The sequence below is a fragment of the Copidosoma floridanum genome, unplaced genomic scaffold (genome assembly GCF_036245765.1).
Source record: "Copidosoma floridanum isolate Cflo_tuat_1 unplaced genomic scaffold, Cflo_Japanese_pri ptg000006l, whole genome shotgun sequence".
NCBI classification, from domain to species: domain Eukaryota; kingdom Metazoa; phylum Arthropoda; class Insecta; order Hymenoptera; family Encyrtidae; genus Copidosoma; species Copidosoma floridanum.
The window spans coordinates 20,249,265-20,266,931 of NW_028321883.1; the positions used below are offsets into that span (position 1 = coordinate 20,249,265).

A 17,667-nucleotide genomic window follows, 5' to 3' on the forward strand; every position below is an offset into this window, starting at 1 on the left:
AGAGAGACGTCCCTCGCTTTTTCCCTCCGCGTTGTACCGCAGGGCCCTTTTTCGTCCTTCTCCTCCTTGTGTACCCCCACCACGGATTCTTTATTTTCCGAGGAATGCGAGGATTGAAAATCATCGATGGGAAGAGCTTGTTACCGAGTCGAGAAACTGGAGGGGAACGAGAGATGAAAAAAAAGGGCCCACTGCCTCTGGCGCGTTTTATTAATTCATTCCGCGTAACAGTACAACAAAAATATGATAGTTAAAAATAAGGTCGGGCGCGTGTCTTGCAGCTGAGACCCCCAACAGCGAGCCGCTGCACTTACACAATTGGTATTCGTATATACATTAACAGCCGTCCAGTTACGGAAAAGCTCCGAGAGTATACCATTGGGACCGTATAGTAATCCATACCTGATATGCTCCAGGGGCATCCATCAGCAATTACACGTCTTATATATACTGCGAGATAACGACAAAGACGCGCAGTGGATCATCACTATGGACCGACTCTCTATAAATATAAAGCTGGAAGCGGGTACCGTCATAGTTTCTATATACGTACCATGCAAGCGAATGCGTCCCGCTTGTGGACGCACTAAAGAACAAACGAATGGACGTGGACAATGGCAGGCTGGTTTTATGGGCCGTAAATACGAGCTGCCTGCTGGTAGTGCGCGTGCCAGCAATATACGACCAGTTCTCTCTACAGTAGAACGCATATATATAGCTATGATGTGTAAGAGAGAGATGATGGCAACGCGATGATACGTTCGAGCGCGGGCGCAAATTAGAGAGCACATCTACCTGTACCGAAACGCCGCTGCGGCCTCTGTGCTGCGGTTGTTTTCATTTGTTCCCTCGGTCATTGGAACACTTTGGAAGTGGGGGAAGCTGGTGTAATTCACTTTTTTTTTCCCCCACGAGGGCAATGAGATTTGCAGTAATCGTTGTTGTTGTTGTTTTTGGATTACAGTTAACGAGGATGATGATGATTTTAACAGCGCCTATCGGTGTTAATCCGGGCTCCCTTGTGTGTACGTCTGGGTTTTAAGAGGCTTGGGGTACGATAATGCGTCATTGACGCATACGATATGAACAAACAAATTGAGCTGGTTCGAAGAAAATAAGAAATTTAAACTATTTGTTATACCTGTACTTGAAGACGTCTAGGCGTTCAATTAAGTTCGACTAACCGGATCCATTAGTTCAACTCGTGGAAAAATAAATAAAAAGCCTGTGTATATCCATTGTGTCATCCTTTGTATTTATAAACATTCGTTCACTTAATTTCATTCTGAACCGCGTCCAAATGTTTTTTTTATTGTCTATGTCAACTTAGGTATACCCATTCTAGCTTATTCGAAAAAATCAATGAAATTTTTTTAAATATGGATGTTTGCTTTAAACGAGAAAAAACAATGGCGATCAACTCTCACTGATTTAAACAATTGACAGTAAAGCTATTTTGATGGATGACTACTACAGTGACGAAATAAAAATAGTTACGACTGTATAATTTATATACATATTTTTTTTTTATAGAATTACGTCATTCATAATTGACGTCAAAGTACAATTCATCGTTTCCATCTAAAAATATTCCGAAAAATTACTTTTCACACTAAAATACTTGAAAATGAAGATCCAATTAAAGCCGTCATTGGGAAAAAAATATCAATCCCCAAGTGCAAAAGATATCACATCCACACAAAGTCGGAATGACACAAACGAAATTTCCAATAATAATTACCGTCACAATTGCAATAAACTGGTAAAATTTTAAAAAAAGGCCTCTATAAACCTTCAGCTTTAATTATCCGGAAAATTTCTGAAATACCTTTACCACATCGCGACATCAATAGTTGCAAAAGCCGTAAACCTCGTTTCAAAGGCCGCGCTTATTAAACCCGGCATCTCCGGCACAAATGCAGTGGCGGATATCGCAATTAATTGCGCTTTATCCTCTTGGTCATTGGATATATCATGAATAAACTGACCTCTTCCGAGCTGTAAGCGCAAAAGTCTTAATCTCCTTTGTTAAATGCCTATAAGCCTTTTCTTGTTACCGGCCAAAACTCCCTCCCTCGGATGTTTTAAGCGCGAGACACGAGTCGCCAAAGGTAATATTATTACGACAAGCTAATCTGCAAACTTGACTTATATGTATATGTGTTGGCGGTGCGACGGTATAAACAGACGTCGTAGTAATCTACTGCTCTAGTTTGGAACTCCGAGTTGCACCCCCCCCCACTTATCTAGTCTCAATGGTTTAAGTCAACGCCACATGACGAAGATTACTATACGACGAGCTTTTTTTTACAACGGTGCCAGTAAAATTAAAATCACAATTCAATGAGATAGTACAAGAGTCGCAAATCACGTTCATGACTCACCCCATTTCTACAAAAGACAATAAACTTATCCGTCGCATGTTATACTTTTCTCGCGCGCGAGATAATCGCAAAGCGCCAATTCAAGGGGCACTTGGCACCCAACACATTATACACGGATCATAATTACGGCATTCAAAGGCTGCGACGACAACTCCATTGAAACGTGTCGCAATCCTGCATCGTCATTTTGCACGTTACGTACCGCCATCCGTAGCAGCAGACCACGGGGTCCCCTCCCCCCCAGAGTCATATAGCCGAGCTATTAGTTCCATCTGCAGCGGTATACCTACCCCGGTAATGACACGTGTCGCCAATAAACATATCCGACCCTCTGCAGCCGAAATAACCATCATTGGACTGCTTCGCACAAACATACAGAGGCACACCCAATCAAACCCATATTCCGTACGTGTACATGCGAAGCCATGTAGGTGTAAACTACCGCGTTTCCACGCACGAGCGGGCAATACGCTCAACGTGTAATTACACAGTTCGGTTCTCCTCCTCCTCCTCCTCCTCGTGCACGCGAAGAGCTTAATTAAAGAAAACGTTATCGAGTCTCTCCTCCTCCTCTTCCTCCTCCTCCTCGGGCGGAAGTTAACGAAGGCCCCTACTCCCTGGGAATGTTAAGTGATGGTCCAGCGGAGGGCAGATGTAGGTACATTCTAGCTCTGGCGCGCGCGTCTTCCCCTTCATTTCTTTTTATTACACGTATAAAATACCAAGAGCGCGAGGGCGCGCGAAACGAGATCGCATTTTTTCCGACCGCGGCTTAATGGCCATCTGCTTCTATCCTTTTTCTTTTCATCTCGAGAGAGGGACCCCCGCTCTCCGGCTCGTTAAAGACGCCGGCCGAGGAATTTTCCGATCCGGAGGAACTTGTACTATTCCGCGAATAGGAAGGACATCTACTCCGGCGAGAGCGTGGAATTGACGGGAGGGAAGGAAAAAAAAAAAGGTCATTTTTGTACCCTTCAATATTTTTTCGCCATGACGGTGATGCGACGGCTTTTTTGCCGAGATTAAAATCGTCGGGATGGCTGCGTCGATGCGTGAGATTAGGCCTAAGGACGGAGTCGCACGCACTCGAGCCGAGCTGTCGATCGCGGCTATCTGATGGTTCAAAAACTTGGAGAAAAAAGTGTTGATTCGAAAAAATAACTGCAGGGCGTGAATCAAAGGGACGAAGGGAGTTATACGTACGCGTGTATATACTACGTAGGCGAACACGAACTGGGACGGGGCAGTAAATCGCACCGAATTTATCGAAACGCTCGCTCGCGCGTAGTTTCGTACGAGAATTTTTGCGTGAGAGCACGTCCATGCGGTAAAAAGAGAGGAAACCAAACTTTTTTCTCTTGAAAGAGCGTTACGTTGTGATTTCGTTACGTAATCAAAGTACCTAGCGAAACGGGGGCACTGCTAATGAATTAATAAGCATCGAAAGCTTTCTCGTACAAATTATTCGTTTTCGCTCTCGCTTTGATTGGGGCTCTGTCCGCAGTTGACCCAATTGCGCGTTCGGTACGGAGTGATTAATTTTTCTCGCGAATCGATGAACTTTTTTCTGAAAATTTCATTTTTCAAAAGATGAAGTCCTTCATCAACCGAAGCGGACACGCGATTTAACTTTAAAGTGACTTGAAAAAAAAAAAAAAAGAGAGGGTGGGATTATCAAAAGAAAGCGTATGGCAAAGGAAAAATTGAGGTCTTGAAGAAATTAAAAAAAAAAAAAATTAACAGGAAAGTATACGACGTTATTAATCTCAGAGCTTGTATTGGTATAGATGGATCGATCGGTGGCACTGCTTTTTTCCAATTTATTGATCAGGGAAAGGATATTGAAATTGTGTCAAGTGCTTCTTGTGTACGTAAAGTTAATCAATTAATGGCAAAAAGGTCATGATAATATTTGCATAAATTCGCGATTTTAGTCACCAACACTTGATGAAATTATTGAAAAAGTTGGCAAGGCAAACACAAAAGTGTGTACAAAGAAAAGGAAACTTTTCTCGTCCATTGATAGCGCAAATCTCATCGTAACGGTATATAACCAACGAAATCACGGAAGAGTAACTTCATCAACGCTCACTTTCCCAATTACTTTTCTCCACCCTCCCCGCAGCGCCCACTCGCCCGAAAAGAGAAAGAGAAATGGATAAGAGATAAAAAAGCCCGCAGAAAGGCAAGGAGCAGCCGAAACTTTCCTCTCTAAATCATACAAAAGAGCGGAGCTCGCGCTTCGAACAGAATCAACGAATCGAAAAGAAAGAAACGAGCTAGCTCGGGAAAAATATGAGAAAAGTGCCAAGGAGAGAGAGAGAAAGGCGTAAACGCTAGCCAGCCGTCGCGATGCTACTATTGTACGAAAAAAAAGAGGGAGGTCTGCTTCTTGCGTATAACTTCCACTCGCGAAAAACTTACGCCCCCCCCCCATCCCTACCAACACCTCGTCTCTTTTTTTTTCAGGGCGTAGTAAAAGTTTTTCCCGAAACAATGGCCATCGGGACTATCGATCGTCACGCACCCCCTGGCCATTCGAATTATTGAAACAGACCGAGGTGCGGTTGCTTCGGATAATGGAAGGCGGACCGCAGCTATATGCGGAGCTTTTTGTGGGGAAATGAAAGCTTTGAGCCCATAGAAAGTCGAGCTTTTAGGGATTTTTCCATCTTTTGTTTCTTTTTTGCCAATTTTCGCGGCAAACATATAATGTTGGATTACACCCGGACAATGAAATGTCCGCGGTTTCGGCGAAAGAAGCCTCATCAACTCCCGCGATCGCGTAAACTCGTTTGACCACCGAAAAGCGGTCCATGCCCCGCAGAACGACACTAAAAGCAGAAGCTTTCAAGCCCATGCAAGCTCTCGATTCTCTGCATATTAGTGGAAAAGCCTTCCTCCTCCACCACACGTAACTATAGAGGCTTCCTTCCGCCCTTAAATTTCCCGTTTCTCTCTCGTTACACCTACTCTTCGGCCCGTTAAGCGCGTACATGACGAAATTATTTTATCGCCCCGGCTTAATTAGCGCCTCAACCTATGCACGGCACATTGTATCCGCGTGGCCTTTTCCTATTCTCTCCTCTCGACTTTTACGAGACCGCGGATCGTAAAAAAATCTCGGCGCGCGCCCGCTTCATCGCGAGGGTCGATTCGCTCGCCACCGCCGGCTGCTCTTTCATTTTCGCAATCACTCTACCGCATGCTGGGAGCGAAAGTGCCTCGAGTGTGTATATATATATATGCGCCTGCGGGAGAGAGGTGCGAAAGGGAGAACTGGTTCGAGCGGTGGAGAGGATTTTTTTTTCCTGCCCCCCTCGTTCTGGTTGTGAATATGACTGATTGCGCGGCGGATTAAGGTTTTTTTTTTTTTTTTTTTTTTTTCCACGGAGGAAAAGGTTTTTTTCCCCGTTCGGGTGATTGCTCGTAACTGGATGTGTGTACTGGCCGGTGAGATGTTTTTACGTGAATGACGTAATTGGTTTGCCGTACAAGTGGGGAGTAAGTGCAAATAAATATTGATGTAGTGACTCACGTTTGCGGAAGGTCCGATTGGTCAGACAACTCACCTGTAACAAAAAAAAAAAAAAAAAGAAATTATATTTACTTTCTAAATATGTATACAAATGTGTTGGGTGTGGGATTTATCACGCTTTCTTTTAGAAAATATGAATACACCATTTATAAATTATTGGGTGCGTATACGAAAAGGCCTTGGAGATAAATGAAGCCTAAGAAAAAAAAGGAAAAAAAATGTAATCCCGTTTTAATTCAATCTCGAGAGTCACAAGAGAGGTCCGTTTCATCGAAGCGTATTGTTTCCGCTTGGCGAGGTAGCGCAAAAGGGCTGCGAAAAATTTACCAACGAGGGAGAGTGCACAGAGAGCCGGGACACGACTGAATACAAATTTCAATTGGGCATTCGTTAAACGCACGTGCGAATATACGCTACTATTCATCTGGGCGAAATGAAATTAAAACTCGCTCTCTCACTCTGTACCACGCGTGCACAAGGGAAAAAAAAAAAAAAAAAAAAAAGACTTTGACATCGCCGTTCTTCATAGCGAGGGAAATTTCTTCGATTGTTTAGGTGAGCGCATATATACGCGGATTTGAGGGTAAACGAGGTCCTCTTTTGTTATTATTATTATTATGACGCGGTACAAGGGAACAACATAAACATAATTCTACGGTTGGCTGATGTGTCATTTTTCTTGTCTTTCATAGAAACGCAGAGGCGAAGAGACAAATATTTATGGGAATAATAAATGGGAGTCGCCGTGACGTCGAGGAGATTTGGTCCAACGTTGGTATAAATGGCTTGTCACGACGTGATTTTCAGAACTGCACTTTCATTTTTCAAAAACTTCAGCGCTGTTTTTGCAATTCAAAATCCAACCAACGCGACACGTAAATTCTGACTTGAAAATCGTGACAAAAGACCGAAACCTTATAAAAAAATAAACATATAAATTTGCCATCAAGCCGAATTCACTAAAATTGAAAAAAAAAAAAAAAAAACCTCGCGTCTAATTGGCTAAATTAATACTGTACACGGCACCTCACACTCTCCGTGTTCAACGAAACCCCACTCGGCCGTATACACAACAGCCCCGATCGTCAAAACACGTATACCCCGTCAAACTTTCGCTCCCCTCGTTTGCCAAATTACCCACGATTCATACGCAATCGTTTGCCCCCTTTTCCGTAGACTATATACAGTAGATAAAACTCCCATCCCAGAGTGGGTAACTCGGTTACACCCCGTACATATATACTCCCAGACGAGGAAATTTTTCATTGAGATCCCGAGTACGAGAGGAGGAGGAGGAGGGAGAACGAGAGGGACTACGGTACACGTGCCGACCCGCGCCCTCCGATTGTACAAAGTTAATTAAGAAAACTGCGCCTTTATCCATTATGAAGCCAAGCGAGGGAGCAGGTATAGAGAGATCCCCCCGCAGCCCTCCCGGGGAAACGAAACTTTTCTTTCACCTCCCTGCAGGGTAAGTCTAGCGATAAAGGATATCACCTCCAGACCCACCCCCCTTCAACCTTTTATTAGCGTATACCCATGCCATACAGCAGAAATGCATAAGTTCATTGAGCACCGCGGGGGCAAGGGATAGGTTGTAAGAAATGCTAATTCCGAGATCAAATTAAAAATAATGAAACGTGTGGGGGGAGTGGGGTAAAGATTACCCAATTAAATCTAAGCTCGTCCTAACTCCCTCACCCTCCCCCAACCCCCATTCGTTTTCCCGCACCATCTGTGCCCCGAACGGTGGGAGTTCCGATGGGGAAAGAATCTCGGAAAGAAAGGCTTTTTTTCTCGCGATATTCAGATCTCCTCCCTCCCATTGTTCTCCATCGGGACTAATCCCCGCGGATCCACCTCTTGCATACCGATGAATTTTAATTTGCTCCCGATCTGATCTCCCTTCTTTTATCGGCTTACCAACGCGGGTCCAAGCGTGTTAAAGATCGTCACTTCGCAATCCTGTCGGGCAAATCCCCGGTTACAAGAGAGTCCCCCTCTGTAACTCGAGGATCCGCAATCCAACCTCGCGGTTGTACGTGTGTGTATACACACTCGACATCTCTCTTGGGCTCGATGAAAAGCGCGTGACGTAGTCCCTTTCATCAAACTCTCCGGCCTGTTCTCTCTGCAGTTTCCCGAAAACACACGCACCAATTTCACGGAGCGAAGAGCAAAAGCCCCTTATACTCCCTCGTAGCGAACGGAAAAAAATAAAAGGCCGCGCAAATAAAAGGGCCCGGGAGGGGGAGGGGCAATTTTTGGACTTCCTTCCTGGCGCACCCGAAAAATGTATCCCCCGCCGATTGCGGGACGGATTCACGTACACCTACTTTGTCCCGGAAGACTGAAATCTGCGAGGGAGTAGACACCAGGGGGTGTTCTAAAAAACGAGCTCACCCATGGGGTGTGGGGGGGGGATGTTCAAGCGTTGACAAGGGCCGTTTCGTTTTCGGACGGTACTTTCAATCAAAATCAAAGCTGCTTCTCCCTCTCCCTATATATCATGCGCTTTTCGACGCAAGTATAGATGCGTACATCTGTATGGGAGTAGTGGACGCGTTTATACACTACACACGGAGAAGGAGAGTCACTTGAGCGCTTGGATATACGGCTTTTCAACTATCCTGGTAGTTCTGACGCCGACCGGGGTATATAGGTATGGGAGAGGAAGGGAGCCATTATACGCTTATCGGAGCCGGCGTCCCACTTATCACAGCGAAATCGCGGACCGCAGGGACAATGGAACTCTCTCTCGCTCCTTTTAACCTTCGATCGATAAATCTGCGAACTTTACGTTTTCCAGTAGCTCCGGCTCGCGCGTGCGAGCCATTGGATTTCTGTCGAGCGCAGCACCAACGCTCAGTATACCTTATAAACGTACTGGCTGGTACGGGGCTGGGTCGGTGAGACTCGTTTTCTCTAACTGATATCGCGGCAGAAATAAATGAACAAAGGGGCAGAGTCCCTGGGGTGTGGGTCTGTATACGTATATATTATGTACGAAGGAACAGATGAGCGGGAGATACACAGAGGGCGAGAAGGAGGACCCTTCTTGTAACCCTCTGCACCTACCCTTTTACTTTTTTGCTTCTGGAACCCAGGGATTTTTTCGTTTAATTTTTTTTCGTATAAACGATGGAATATATATCGAAGCTAAAGGGGGAAGGAGAAAAAACGAGATTCGCGCGGAGAATCGTAAATCCCGCGAGCACTTGGAGATGCGAGAAACGGATGAGTGTGTGTGTGCGAGTGGGCTCTTGTGTTTGTACGGAATTTCACGTGAGCGCACTGTAATTGACCGCTGGAATAAATCGTTGTTCCGAGGGAAAAAGAGTTTGAGCGAATTTTACGGGCAGCTTTTGATGCTCCTCCTCTTCCTTTTTTCGCTCTCTCTCTCTCTCTCTCTCTTTTTTTTTTCTTTTTTTCTTTTTTAATAGGCTACCTCTCTGGCACGATTGTTAAGGACGCGGGGTTTCGCGAATTGATTGTTTTTGGCTCGGTTTCCATCACGGTTTTTTTTCTTTGTCCTTTCCTTTTTTTTTTTTTTTTTTTTTTTTTGCCAGCGAGCTTGATAAATTCCCGATGCAAATGCTATTTTGCAGTTCAGTGGTTGAAAATTCACGCGAGCCGACATTCAGCGAACCTATCGCGCTCGCGGAACGACAACTCATTACCCTCGTTTTCATTAAATCGGTGTGCCGTGAATATCATCTATAAGTTGAAATATGTCGCGAATCTATTTTTAAAAAATCGATCGATATACAACATCAAAAACTTTGGGGCTATCGTTTAACGCCATAAAATGGGGGGGGGGGAAGTAGCAACTTATCCAAGATCTGTAATGGCAACAACTTCCGTCAGCCGAGAGACGAAATCGATTCGAAAATTAAGCGTGTCCGCGTGCAGTACGCGCACAAAAGAGCGATAAGAAAAACGCACGGGCCGTGCATTGCAGCTATACGTGCACGTGCAGGTCGCGTGGACTGTACGACGAAGAAAGGAAAATTTCACACGTGCACGCGAGATATAGGCTCACTGCGGTATGGATGTAAGAAGAAAGAAAAACTGTGGAGTACCTATACAGAGTGTGAAGAAAAAGGACAAAGCGAAGAATGAAACGAGGCGATTGTTGAGGTGCAAAGAAGAGAGAGAGAAAAAAAAAGGATCATCACCGGGAAGATGCGTTTTGGACAATCCCGACTTTTCTTTACATCTGTTCCGAATCAAATTATGCGCTTGCTAGTGTTGGCCCTCTCGCCTCGCCAACGGTGGTTTATTACCTTGACAATGAGATGTGTATATACTATCGAGCACTACGTACATATGTATATATGTATATACCTACCTCAGCTTTTCTTTCTTCGAATGCCAGGCTATGAAAGGAGCACGAGCGAGAGAATGACCACAAGAGACCGACAATGTCTGGGTTTTCAATGGAACTTTGGTCCCGAGTCCTTGAATGGGCCGTGAAATTTCAGGGATTGATTTCTATTAATTCACGAACCGCATTGATTACTTATCGGGTCTCCCTTTCTCTCGACTTCGATAAATCAATCTCCCCCGCCCCGGCGTTCAGGGGACTGCAGCTGACTCTTCGTCTTTGTGTGTACGAGTCTGTCACCTACACCTCCTCGGGGTCTCTATACGTATTAATATGATTATAATGCTCGGCGAGCCTGGCTTCGGTCCTAATATGCTTGTGGTTACTTTTTTTTTTTTTTTTTTTATGGAGAGCCCAGCAGGCATTTCACGAAGTGGATAAATGCAAAGGGACAGAGAATTGAAAAAAAAAAAAGCGCTGGGGCGAGCCAGCGGATTCGGTGAATTATTGCGGCAAGGCCGTGTATAGAGAGAATCGTTCGGAAAACCATTGGAAATCGATGAACGGGAAAAATTGAAAGAAGATGGTGCAGTTGCTTTGAATCATCCGCCTATGAGTCTATTCATATGGTTGGAAAGTTACATTATCGTGTGATATACCAAAGGACTCGATTGAAAAGTCACAACATTTATTACTCCTTCGGACCTAACAACGGTGTAATGAACTTGGGGCGCGGGGAGCACGGAAATCTATCACTGCATTGTATGCGTTGGGCATTCCAATAAAAGTGTATATACATATATTGTTTGAGCATGCCTTAGTGTAGCAATAACGAAAAAGTTTAATTCACCCATCAAAATGTGACTCATGTATGTTATCTTTGCACTTGGAAAAAAATAGCCGCATTCCTTCGCGAGAGCATAACAAACCAATATCAGCAGCAGTAGTATATATGTAGAGTATAAGCAACGCTCGCGTGTGTGTACACGTATGGGTCATTGATTTTTAATCGATTCGTAAAAAGAAATTCCAAAGGAATCGCGTCTTGGAATAAAATAAACAGAAGCCCCTCCGTATATAACGTCTCAACGAAAAAGACAACGTCAAGAAACAAGTACAGAAGGAAAAAAAAAATTGGTAGTAGCCAACGGTAGCGTATATGTAATACAGAAAAAAAAATGAACGCGAGCAAGGTGCACGGACGAATGAATAAAGCAAGAGCCCGGAGACTGGGCTGCACCTGCCAGAGTCGGCTTCCGGATGCTGCTCCCTTGAAATTTCAATTTTCAAGAAAACCACGCGCCAGTCGTTGGTTGAGCCTGTGCGGATACACTATACACACCCTTATCGGAAAATACAGCTGTTTTCCCCCGAAGTGGCGTAAAGTGTTACCTCTATGTCGGTGGTCGCAACTTTTACATACACATTTCTATACGACACCGATGCACTGGCAAATGAAGAAGGATGAAGAAAAAAAGGAGGGTCGATGGAGAAAGAAAGAGATGAGGAAAAATCCGAGCAAAGGAAGAGACGATGTTTTACCAGTGCGTCAGAGAGAGAATGGTTGTTACACCGTATTCTGGAACACGACACGACCGATACTCACCGCGTAAGTGCATCCTCCTACTTCATATTCTGTGTTTATATATACCCCCAAGACGCTTTGTATTGTACACGTTTCTCGATTACACGCACTAATCACTTTGGGGAACTCCAATCATCGTATACGGTCGAGCTCACTCGCTGGGCAGGCACAAGCCAATTGGACGTCAAACCCGGAGCAAAGTTATAAATTGCAAATTTACAACGAAACCTGCCGCTACGGAGGGGCAGAAGGAGGAGGATACAGCCATGAGACCGAACGAAGGAAGGAAGGTAGATACAACCGGAGTATTGTACTCCAGAGAACACCGCATCCTCCTCCTTTTCCTTGGGTGTATATATATATACACACACTTATACATATGTATGGAAGGATCCCTTTCCGTCCAAGAGTTCGACGACGACAACGACCTCTGACCCTCCCCCCCCGTCTTCGTACATACCCTATCGGTACACGGACGTAGTTTCACAGAGGACCGCTCTTTAGCTGCGCTGCATCTGTCACCCACGTTATGTGCAGTCCTGTGTACCTTGTCCCCCTCTTGGTGCTGTGTTTTCTTTTTTGCTTCGTCGCAGGACATGTCCGTGAATTTTATTTATTTATTTATTTATTTTTTTTTTTAATCGAAGGGTAAAGGAGTACGTGCATGGGATGCGGACGACTCGAGGTACACTGCATTTTTATTGGTCATGTGGTGCATTTATCATAGAAGGCTACGGGGATATTATGGCAAAGATCGTCTTGACGGAAGGAAAACATCGGGCACGGAAAAGTTCGCTTTTTAACATGATTCCTTTACAATGTCACGGTATGTAAAGGATTCTTTGGGAAACATATTTTGCCGCTGAATCGTTATTCAGCCGATCGTTTCGAGATTTGCGAGGAAACATTTCGATCGAACAATTCGCCGAGTTTTATTTATTCGTGCGTGTTAATTTTATTTGCGGAGTGCGGATTTCATGACGAAAAGGATATACGTGTTTTTAAAAATTCGTGATTTCACAACGAGGGAGTTTCGTGCGGATTAATTTTGGGGAGAAACGTACAGTCGAAAAATGGAAAAAAAAAAACGATCGACGGCTTTCAGTTGGATTCGCGAGGATTTTCACGACCGATAATTACGAATCTGATGGCAATCGGAGCGTACGGTGTGCGGAAAGTGGACATTTAAAAATTCATGCGCGACAGGATTATCGAGATACTATTTCTCGGGCTTTGGGGAGGGGGGTGTTATAATAATACACTACCTAAAACGAAAATTAATATTCGGGTCAAATGTTGAATTAGTGGTGCTGACGGCTCGTTGTATTTCGAATTTAACGAAGAAAAATTATTATATCCATAAAAATTGTACATTTTTGCATTTTTATGCTTGCATTGATTATACCATCAGGAGTGATGTCATTCTTTTCGTTATTTTACAAAGTAAAATAAAAGCCTACACCTTTTTCGGGTTTACCAGTCGTAATATACTGATGTTTGTATTAAATAAATTTGCTGAGTCAAGAAAACTGCCATACACTTCTAGAATCAAACCTTTCCACACTAATAGAGTATTTGTTTCATCTTGACTTTGCTGTGCAAATCTGTAGTAAAGTGATGAAAATATACAACATACCATAACATGACTCAGTTCATATACATTTATTATCTCAATAATACTCAAATAGATAACGTAAGGCCACTGTTGATACGCCAAAAACTTTTTCATTCCAACCCGCATCAAAGCCACAATTTTTCAATTCCCTGCATTAGGCGGCATCAGTAGCCGTAGATCACCGAGCCAACTCTGCAGGAGCCAAAACAAGTGGCCTCACAATCGAAGGAGCGGAAAGAAAAACGAGCAGAGAAGAAAAGAAATGAAAAAAAGAGGGAAACGGAGAAAATCTCGCACGCAAGAGAAGACACGGCAAAAGGGGCTAATAATAAGAAATATGAAAAGTGTATCCGCTTTTTCCTCCCAAGCCCTCCCACCACCGACTCTACCTCAACAATAACCCGGTCTGCTTAACGGGCCGAGAGTAAGAGCATAAGAGGAGTATATTCATATTCCCACTTTTTCTTCTTCTTCCGCTGCGATTCCGCGCGCCTCTCTTATCTTTCTGGTATTTTCACGGGGCTCGGAGACATTCGAGGAGACATTGGTACAAGAAGGCACTTGATATCGGCTGTTGTCTCTCCCACAAAAGAGAGCCAAGGACGCACGTACACGTAACAGCTGTACATATATACACAAGACTCTTTATCTCACTGGCTCATTTACCTCTTTCGCGTACACGTGGTAATGTAATGTACATGAAGTAGGAGAAAACTTTTGCGGGCTCTTTGTTTCTCTACACCATTCAACTCGACGACGGTACTTTCCGGTATATATACTATATATAACGAACCCCTTGATTACGTCCATCTTCTTTTCCTCCTCCTTACCAGGTAATTCATAATACATCCTTCTCCCTTTTTTCGCTGTCGCCTCTTCTCCCCTCATTTTCTCCGGTGCACTCCTTCAGAAGATCCGCCGCCCCTCTTCGTATATATGTATGAGCTCAACCGCACCACGAGATCCTTATCTTTTTCACCGCCATCCCCCCCTCACTCGCATTCGCAATTCCGATTCCACACTTCTTCCTTCTGGTCACGCTTTTTTTGCCCCTCCTCGCTGCACATATCGACGGTTCCGCGGTCGTGGTGGTGATGGCTCCCCTTTGTATTTTTAATCCTCCGCCCTCCTCCCGTTCATTTTTTTCCTTCTTTTTCTGCAAAGAGCCATGGAAGCAGAGTGTTAAAAAAAAAAAAAAGAAAAAAAAAGAAAAACCCATTCGGTTGGTACAGCGTCTGGGGCCTCGCTCCCTGACCACGGAGCGCATTTTACGGCTGGTCCGTGAGGAGCTGCAAAAGCATCGACTGGCTCTCTCGGCCGTATAGGTGTCCGCAGTATATATATCGCTGCGGTCGAGCTGACGGGGAAAATTTGATTACCCAATAAAACGCGTCCGTAATTCGACGACAGCTACGGCAGGGGTCGCGCTGTCGAAAAGTTAAATAAGCCCGCACGGCCGGCCTTTACCAACTAACTTGAATTTTTTTTTTTTTTTTCTTTTTTCTTCACCTCGAGTTCGACTTTTTGTTTCATTTCAGGCTGACTAAAAGGCTTTGAGAGACGGTCGCTTCGGTCACTGATCTAAAAGCGTGGAAACTGCGTATACCCATAGGAGAGGAGGTTGTACCGATGCGCGGAAAATCTCGAATGAGTGAGTATTGGAATATAATTTTGGGAGCTATTTTTTTTTTTCATGTACTGTGCAACAAAAGGGGATGAAAACAAAACTTTTTTGTGTAAAACGAAATTGCTTGAAGTAACGTTAACGAAAAATAATTTTTAAAAAAGAGTTCAACGTGCTCCATCAGAGCCATCGGCCTCTAAAAATCGCGAGCCAAGAGGGTACAATTATAATTACCGCAGTGTATTAATTACACGAGAAAAGAAAATTCTTCTTTTGAAACTCGCGAAACTCATTAATCATAAGGACGCGCGCTCTTTCCCCCTCGGATTCCGAAATTATCCTCCTTAATCTCCATTGCCCGGTCTTTGTTTTCCCGAAGCCGGGGTGAGTGCGCGCGCGCGTGTGCTTTTCAGGCCGGAAGCGCGCACGGAGAGGAAACCCCGAGTCAAAGAGGAAGAAGAAGAAAAGGAGGACTGAATAAATGAGGAAGAATGTACAAAGTTTCGCCCAGCCCCTCCCGTGCTGGCTGACTCGAGCGAAAAAATCCGAGGACGCTGTGAAGTCGCGCTCGCACACGCTGCAGAGACACCTGGTCCTTTGGGTGTATGTACCGAAGGAAAAAAGGAGGAGGGGTGGGGGTGGCAAAGACGCGGAAGAAAGAGAGCAAAAAGAGCGAGTGAGTGTAGCAAAGGAGGACACGCCGCTGGGTTTACTGTGCTCACCTATACCCCCGAGGAGGACGAGACGAGGTGAGAGAGAAAAGGAGCAAGAGATAAGACGACGGATGAAAGAGCAAAGTGGGCTCCTCTGTTTTTCTTTTCTTCTCTGTTGCTGTTGCCAGGTGACTCCTTTTAAATATTCCGAGCTCACAGAGTTTCTTCCTCCCCCCACGCCTGTGTGTAATATGTGTGTGTGTTGCAACTTGGGCTTGATAAATAAACAAAGGGAAAGAAAAGTAAAAAAAAGATCAGACGTTTGAGTGCTTGCCCAACGAAAGGGTATATAAAAAAAAGGGGAGGGGGCAGAAGAAAGTGAAGCAAAGAGGAGTATGGGGGGTACAGCGGGTCACGATTCCCCCGTAGGTCTGGAATTATGCCACGGCCGGAGGCTTAATTAGGCCGCCAGAGTCCGAGAAATCCCCTCTCGATCGGAACGACCGGCCAAGTGTCCTTAAAGTCACACGGAAGCGAGTTTGCTTATTTATTTTATTTTTCCTACTCCACAAGCTCCAATGGGCAGGTCTCTAAAAGTTGCACATGCACGCGACACACGAGAGTCGCCGATTGTCTTTCCAGTCGAGCAAGAGCGGGTTTACCCCCTCCCCCCAGTGGTTACCGCGCGCGATTTGTTCGGACGCCTGTTTTCGACGGCGACAAGGAAGGAGATATACATCTCGCAGCCAAACTCTGCGCTTCGCGTCTACCGCAGGCGCCGCTCCCGGTTGTTAGCGACGTTTGTTTTTCTTTTCTTCGCCGAGTTTTCACAGGTATACACCAGCTTGACAGTTCCATTACCAAAAAGTGCGATTATTCATTAGGCTCGTTATAACGTAGCTTCCCTATAAAATCTACGCCCCTCGACTCGCTGTACTGCGTGCAAGTCACCGTGTGTGTAATTTCCATTCGACGCGGTGACATGCTTCCCCCAACCCCCCGCGTAATCGGATCAAATCACAGCTTACTATCGCCCTAGGTATCGCGCGTAAATCAGGTGGAAAATTGCTACTTTGAATCGAATCTGACGCTAGATTTGCTACTCCATCTTGACGGTAAAGCCCTCCCCTTTTTTTCCTCAAGGACTTTGAAGTATACAGATCTGCAACCGATGGAAAAGCTGTCTTTGGTCGTCTTTTGCCAAAAGGATTACCTGGTAGTCGCAAGCACAACATCTCTCTCGTATACTTGTGCGACAATGCAAACATCGAGCTCCAAAGTTTGAAGTCCGCAACCCTTGCCACGCCAACCCCTCTGCGCGCAACTTCGCCTCCATTCATCTCCTTCGCCCCCTTGGGACGTACATCCTTTTCTTCGTTCATACCCAAGGGTCAGCACAATATGATGTGTATATATGTATGTACACCTTCACTCATCTCCGAAATAATTCAACCGGGACATCGCAGCCTTCCGCGTATACGCAGTGTGCGCAGCTTGTCGTCCCCTGAAATATTCAGGCTCTTTTACTTAGCAAGCGTGCCAGTGTGACACATCGGGCCCGTCTCCCCTTGTTTTCCGCGCAGGGGCCGAGCACCCATCTTCCCCCCACCGGCGTCTTATCCTGAATGTTTAAACGCAATATTACCGCAAGAACACCTCACCCCCTTTTTGCTCTCCTCACGATGTCAGCCGAACTTGCGAGGGTGTACATACACATGTATACGCTTTCACTTGCATGCACTCAATGCTCGATCTCTCCTCTCGCGCATCCGCGTCGAGCTTCCTGTCCCGAAGAGCTATTCCACGCGTGGCACTGTTAAACAGGTCACCCCTCCCCACCCCCCGGAACCGCTTTTGTTTTCCGGATAAATCTTTCGATGCATTCCACGCCATGCACTTATACCCTGCACAACCGCGTTAATCGACGTAATGTGTACCAGG

At 45.1% G+C, this 17,667-nt stretch overlaps 1 protein-coding gene across 1 annotated transcript in view; it reads right to left on the bottom strand.

The window, feature by feature from the left end:
- Positions 1 to 17,667, bottom strand: part of LOC106639451 (uncharacterized) — a 215,891-nt gene that overhangs the window by 134,298 nt on the left and 63,926 nt on the right. The window lies entirely within an intron of this gene.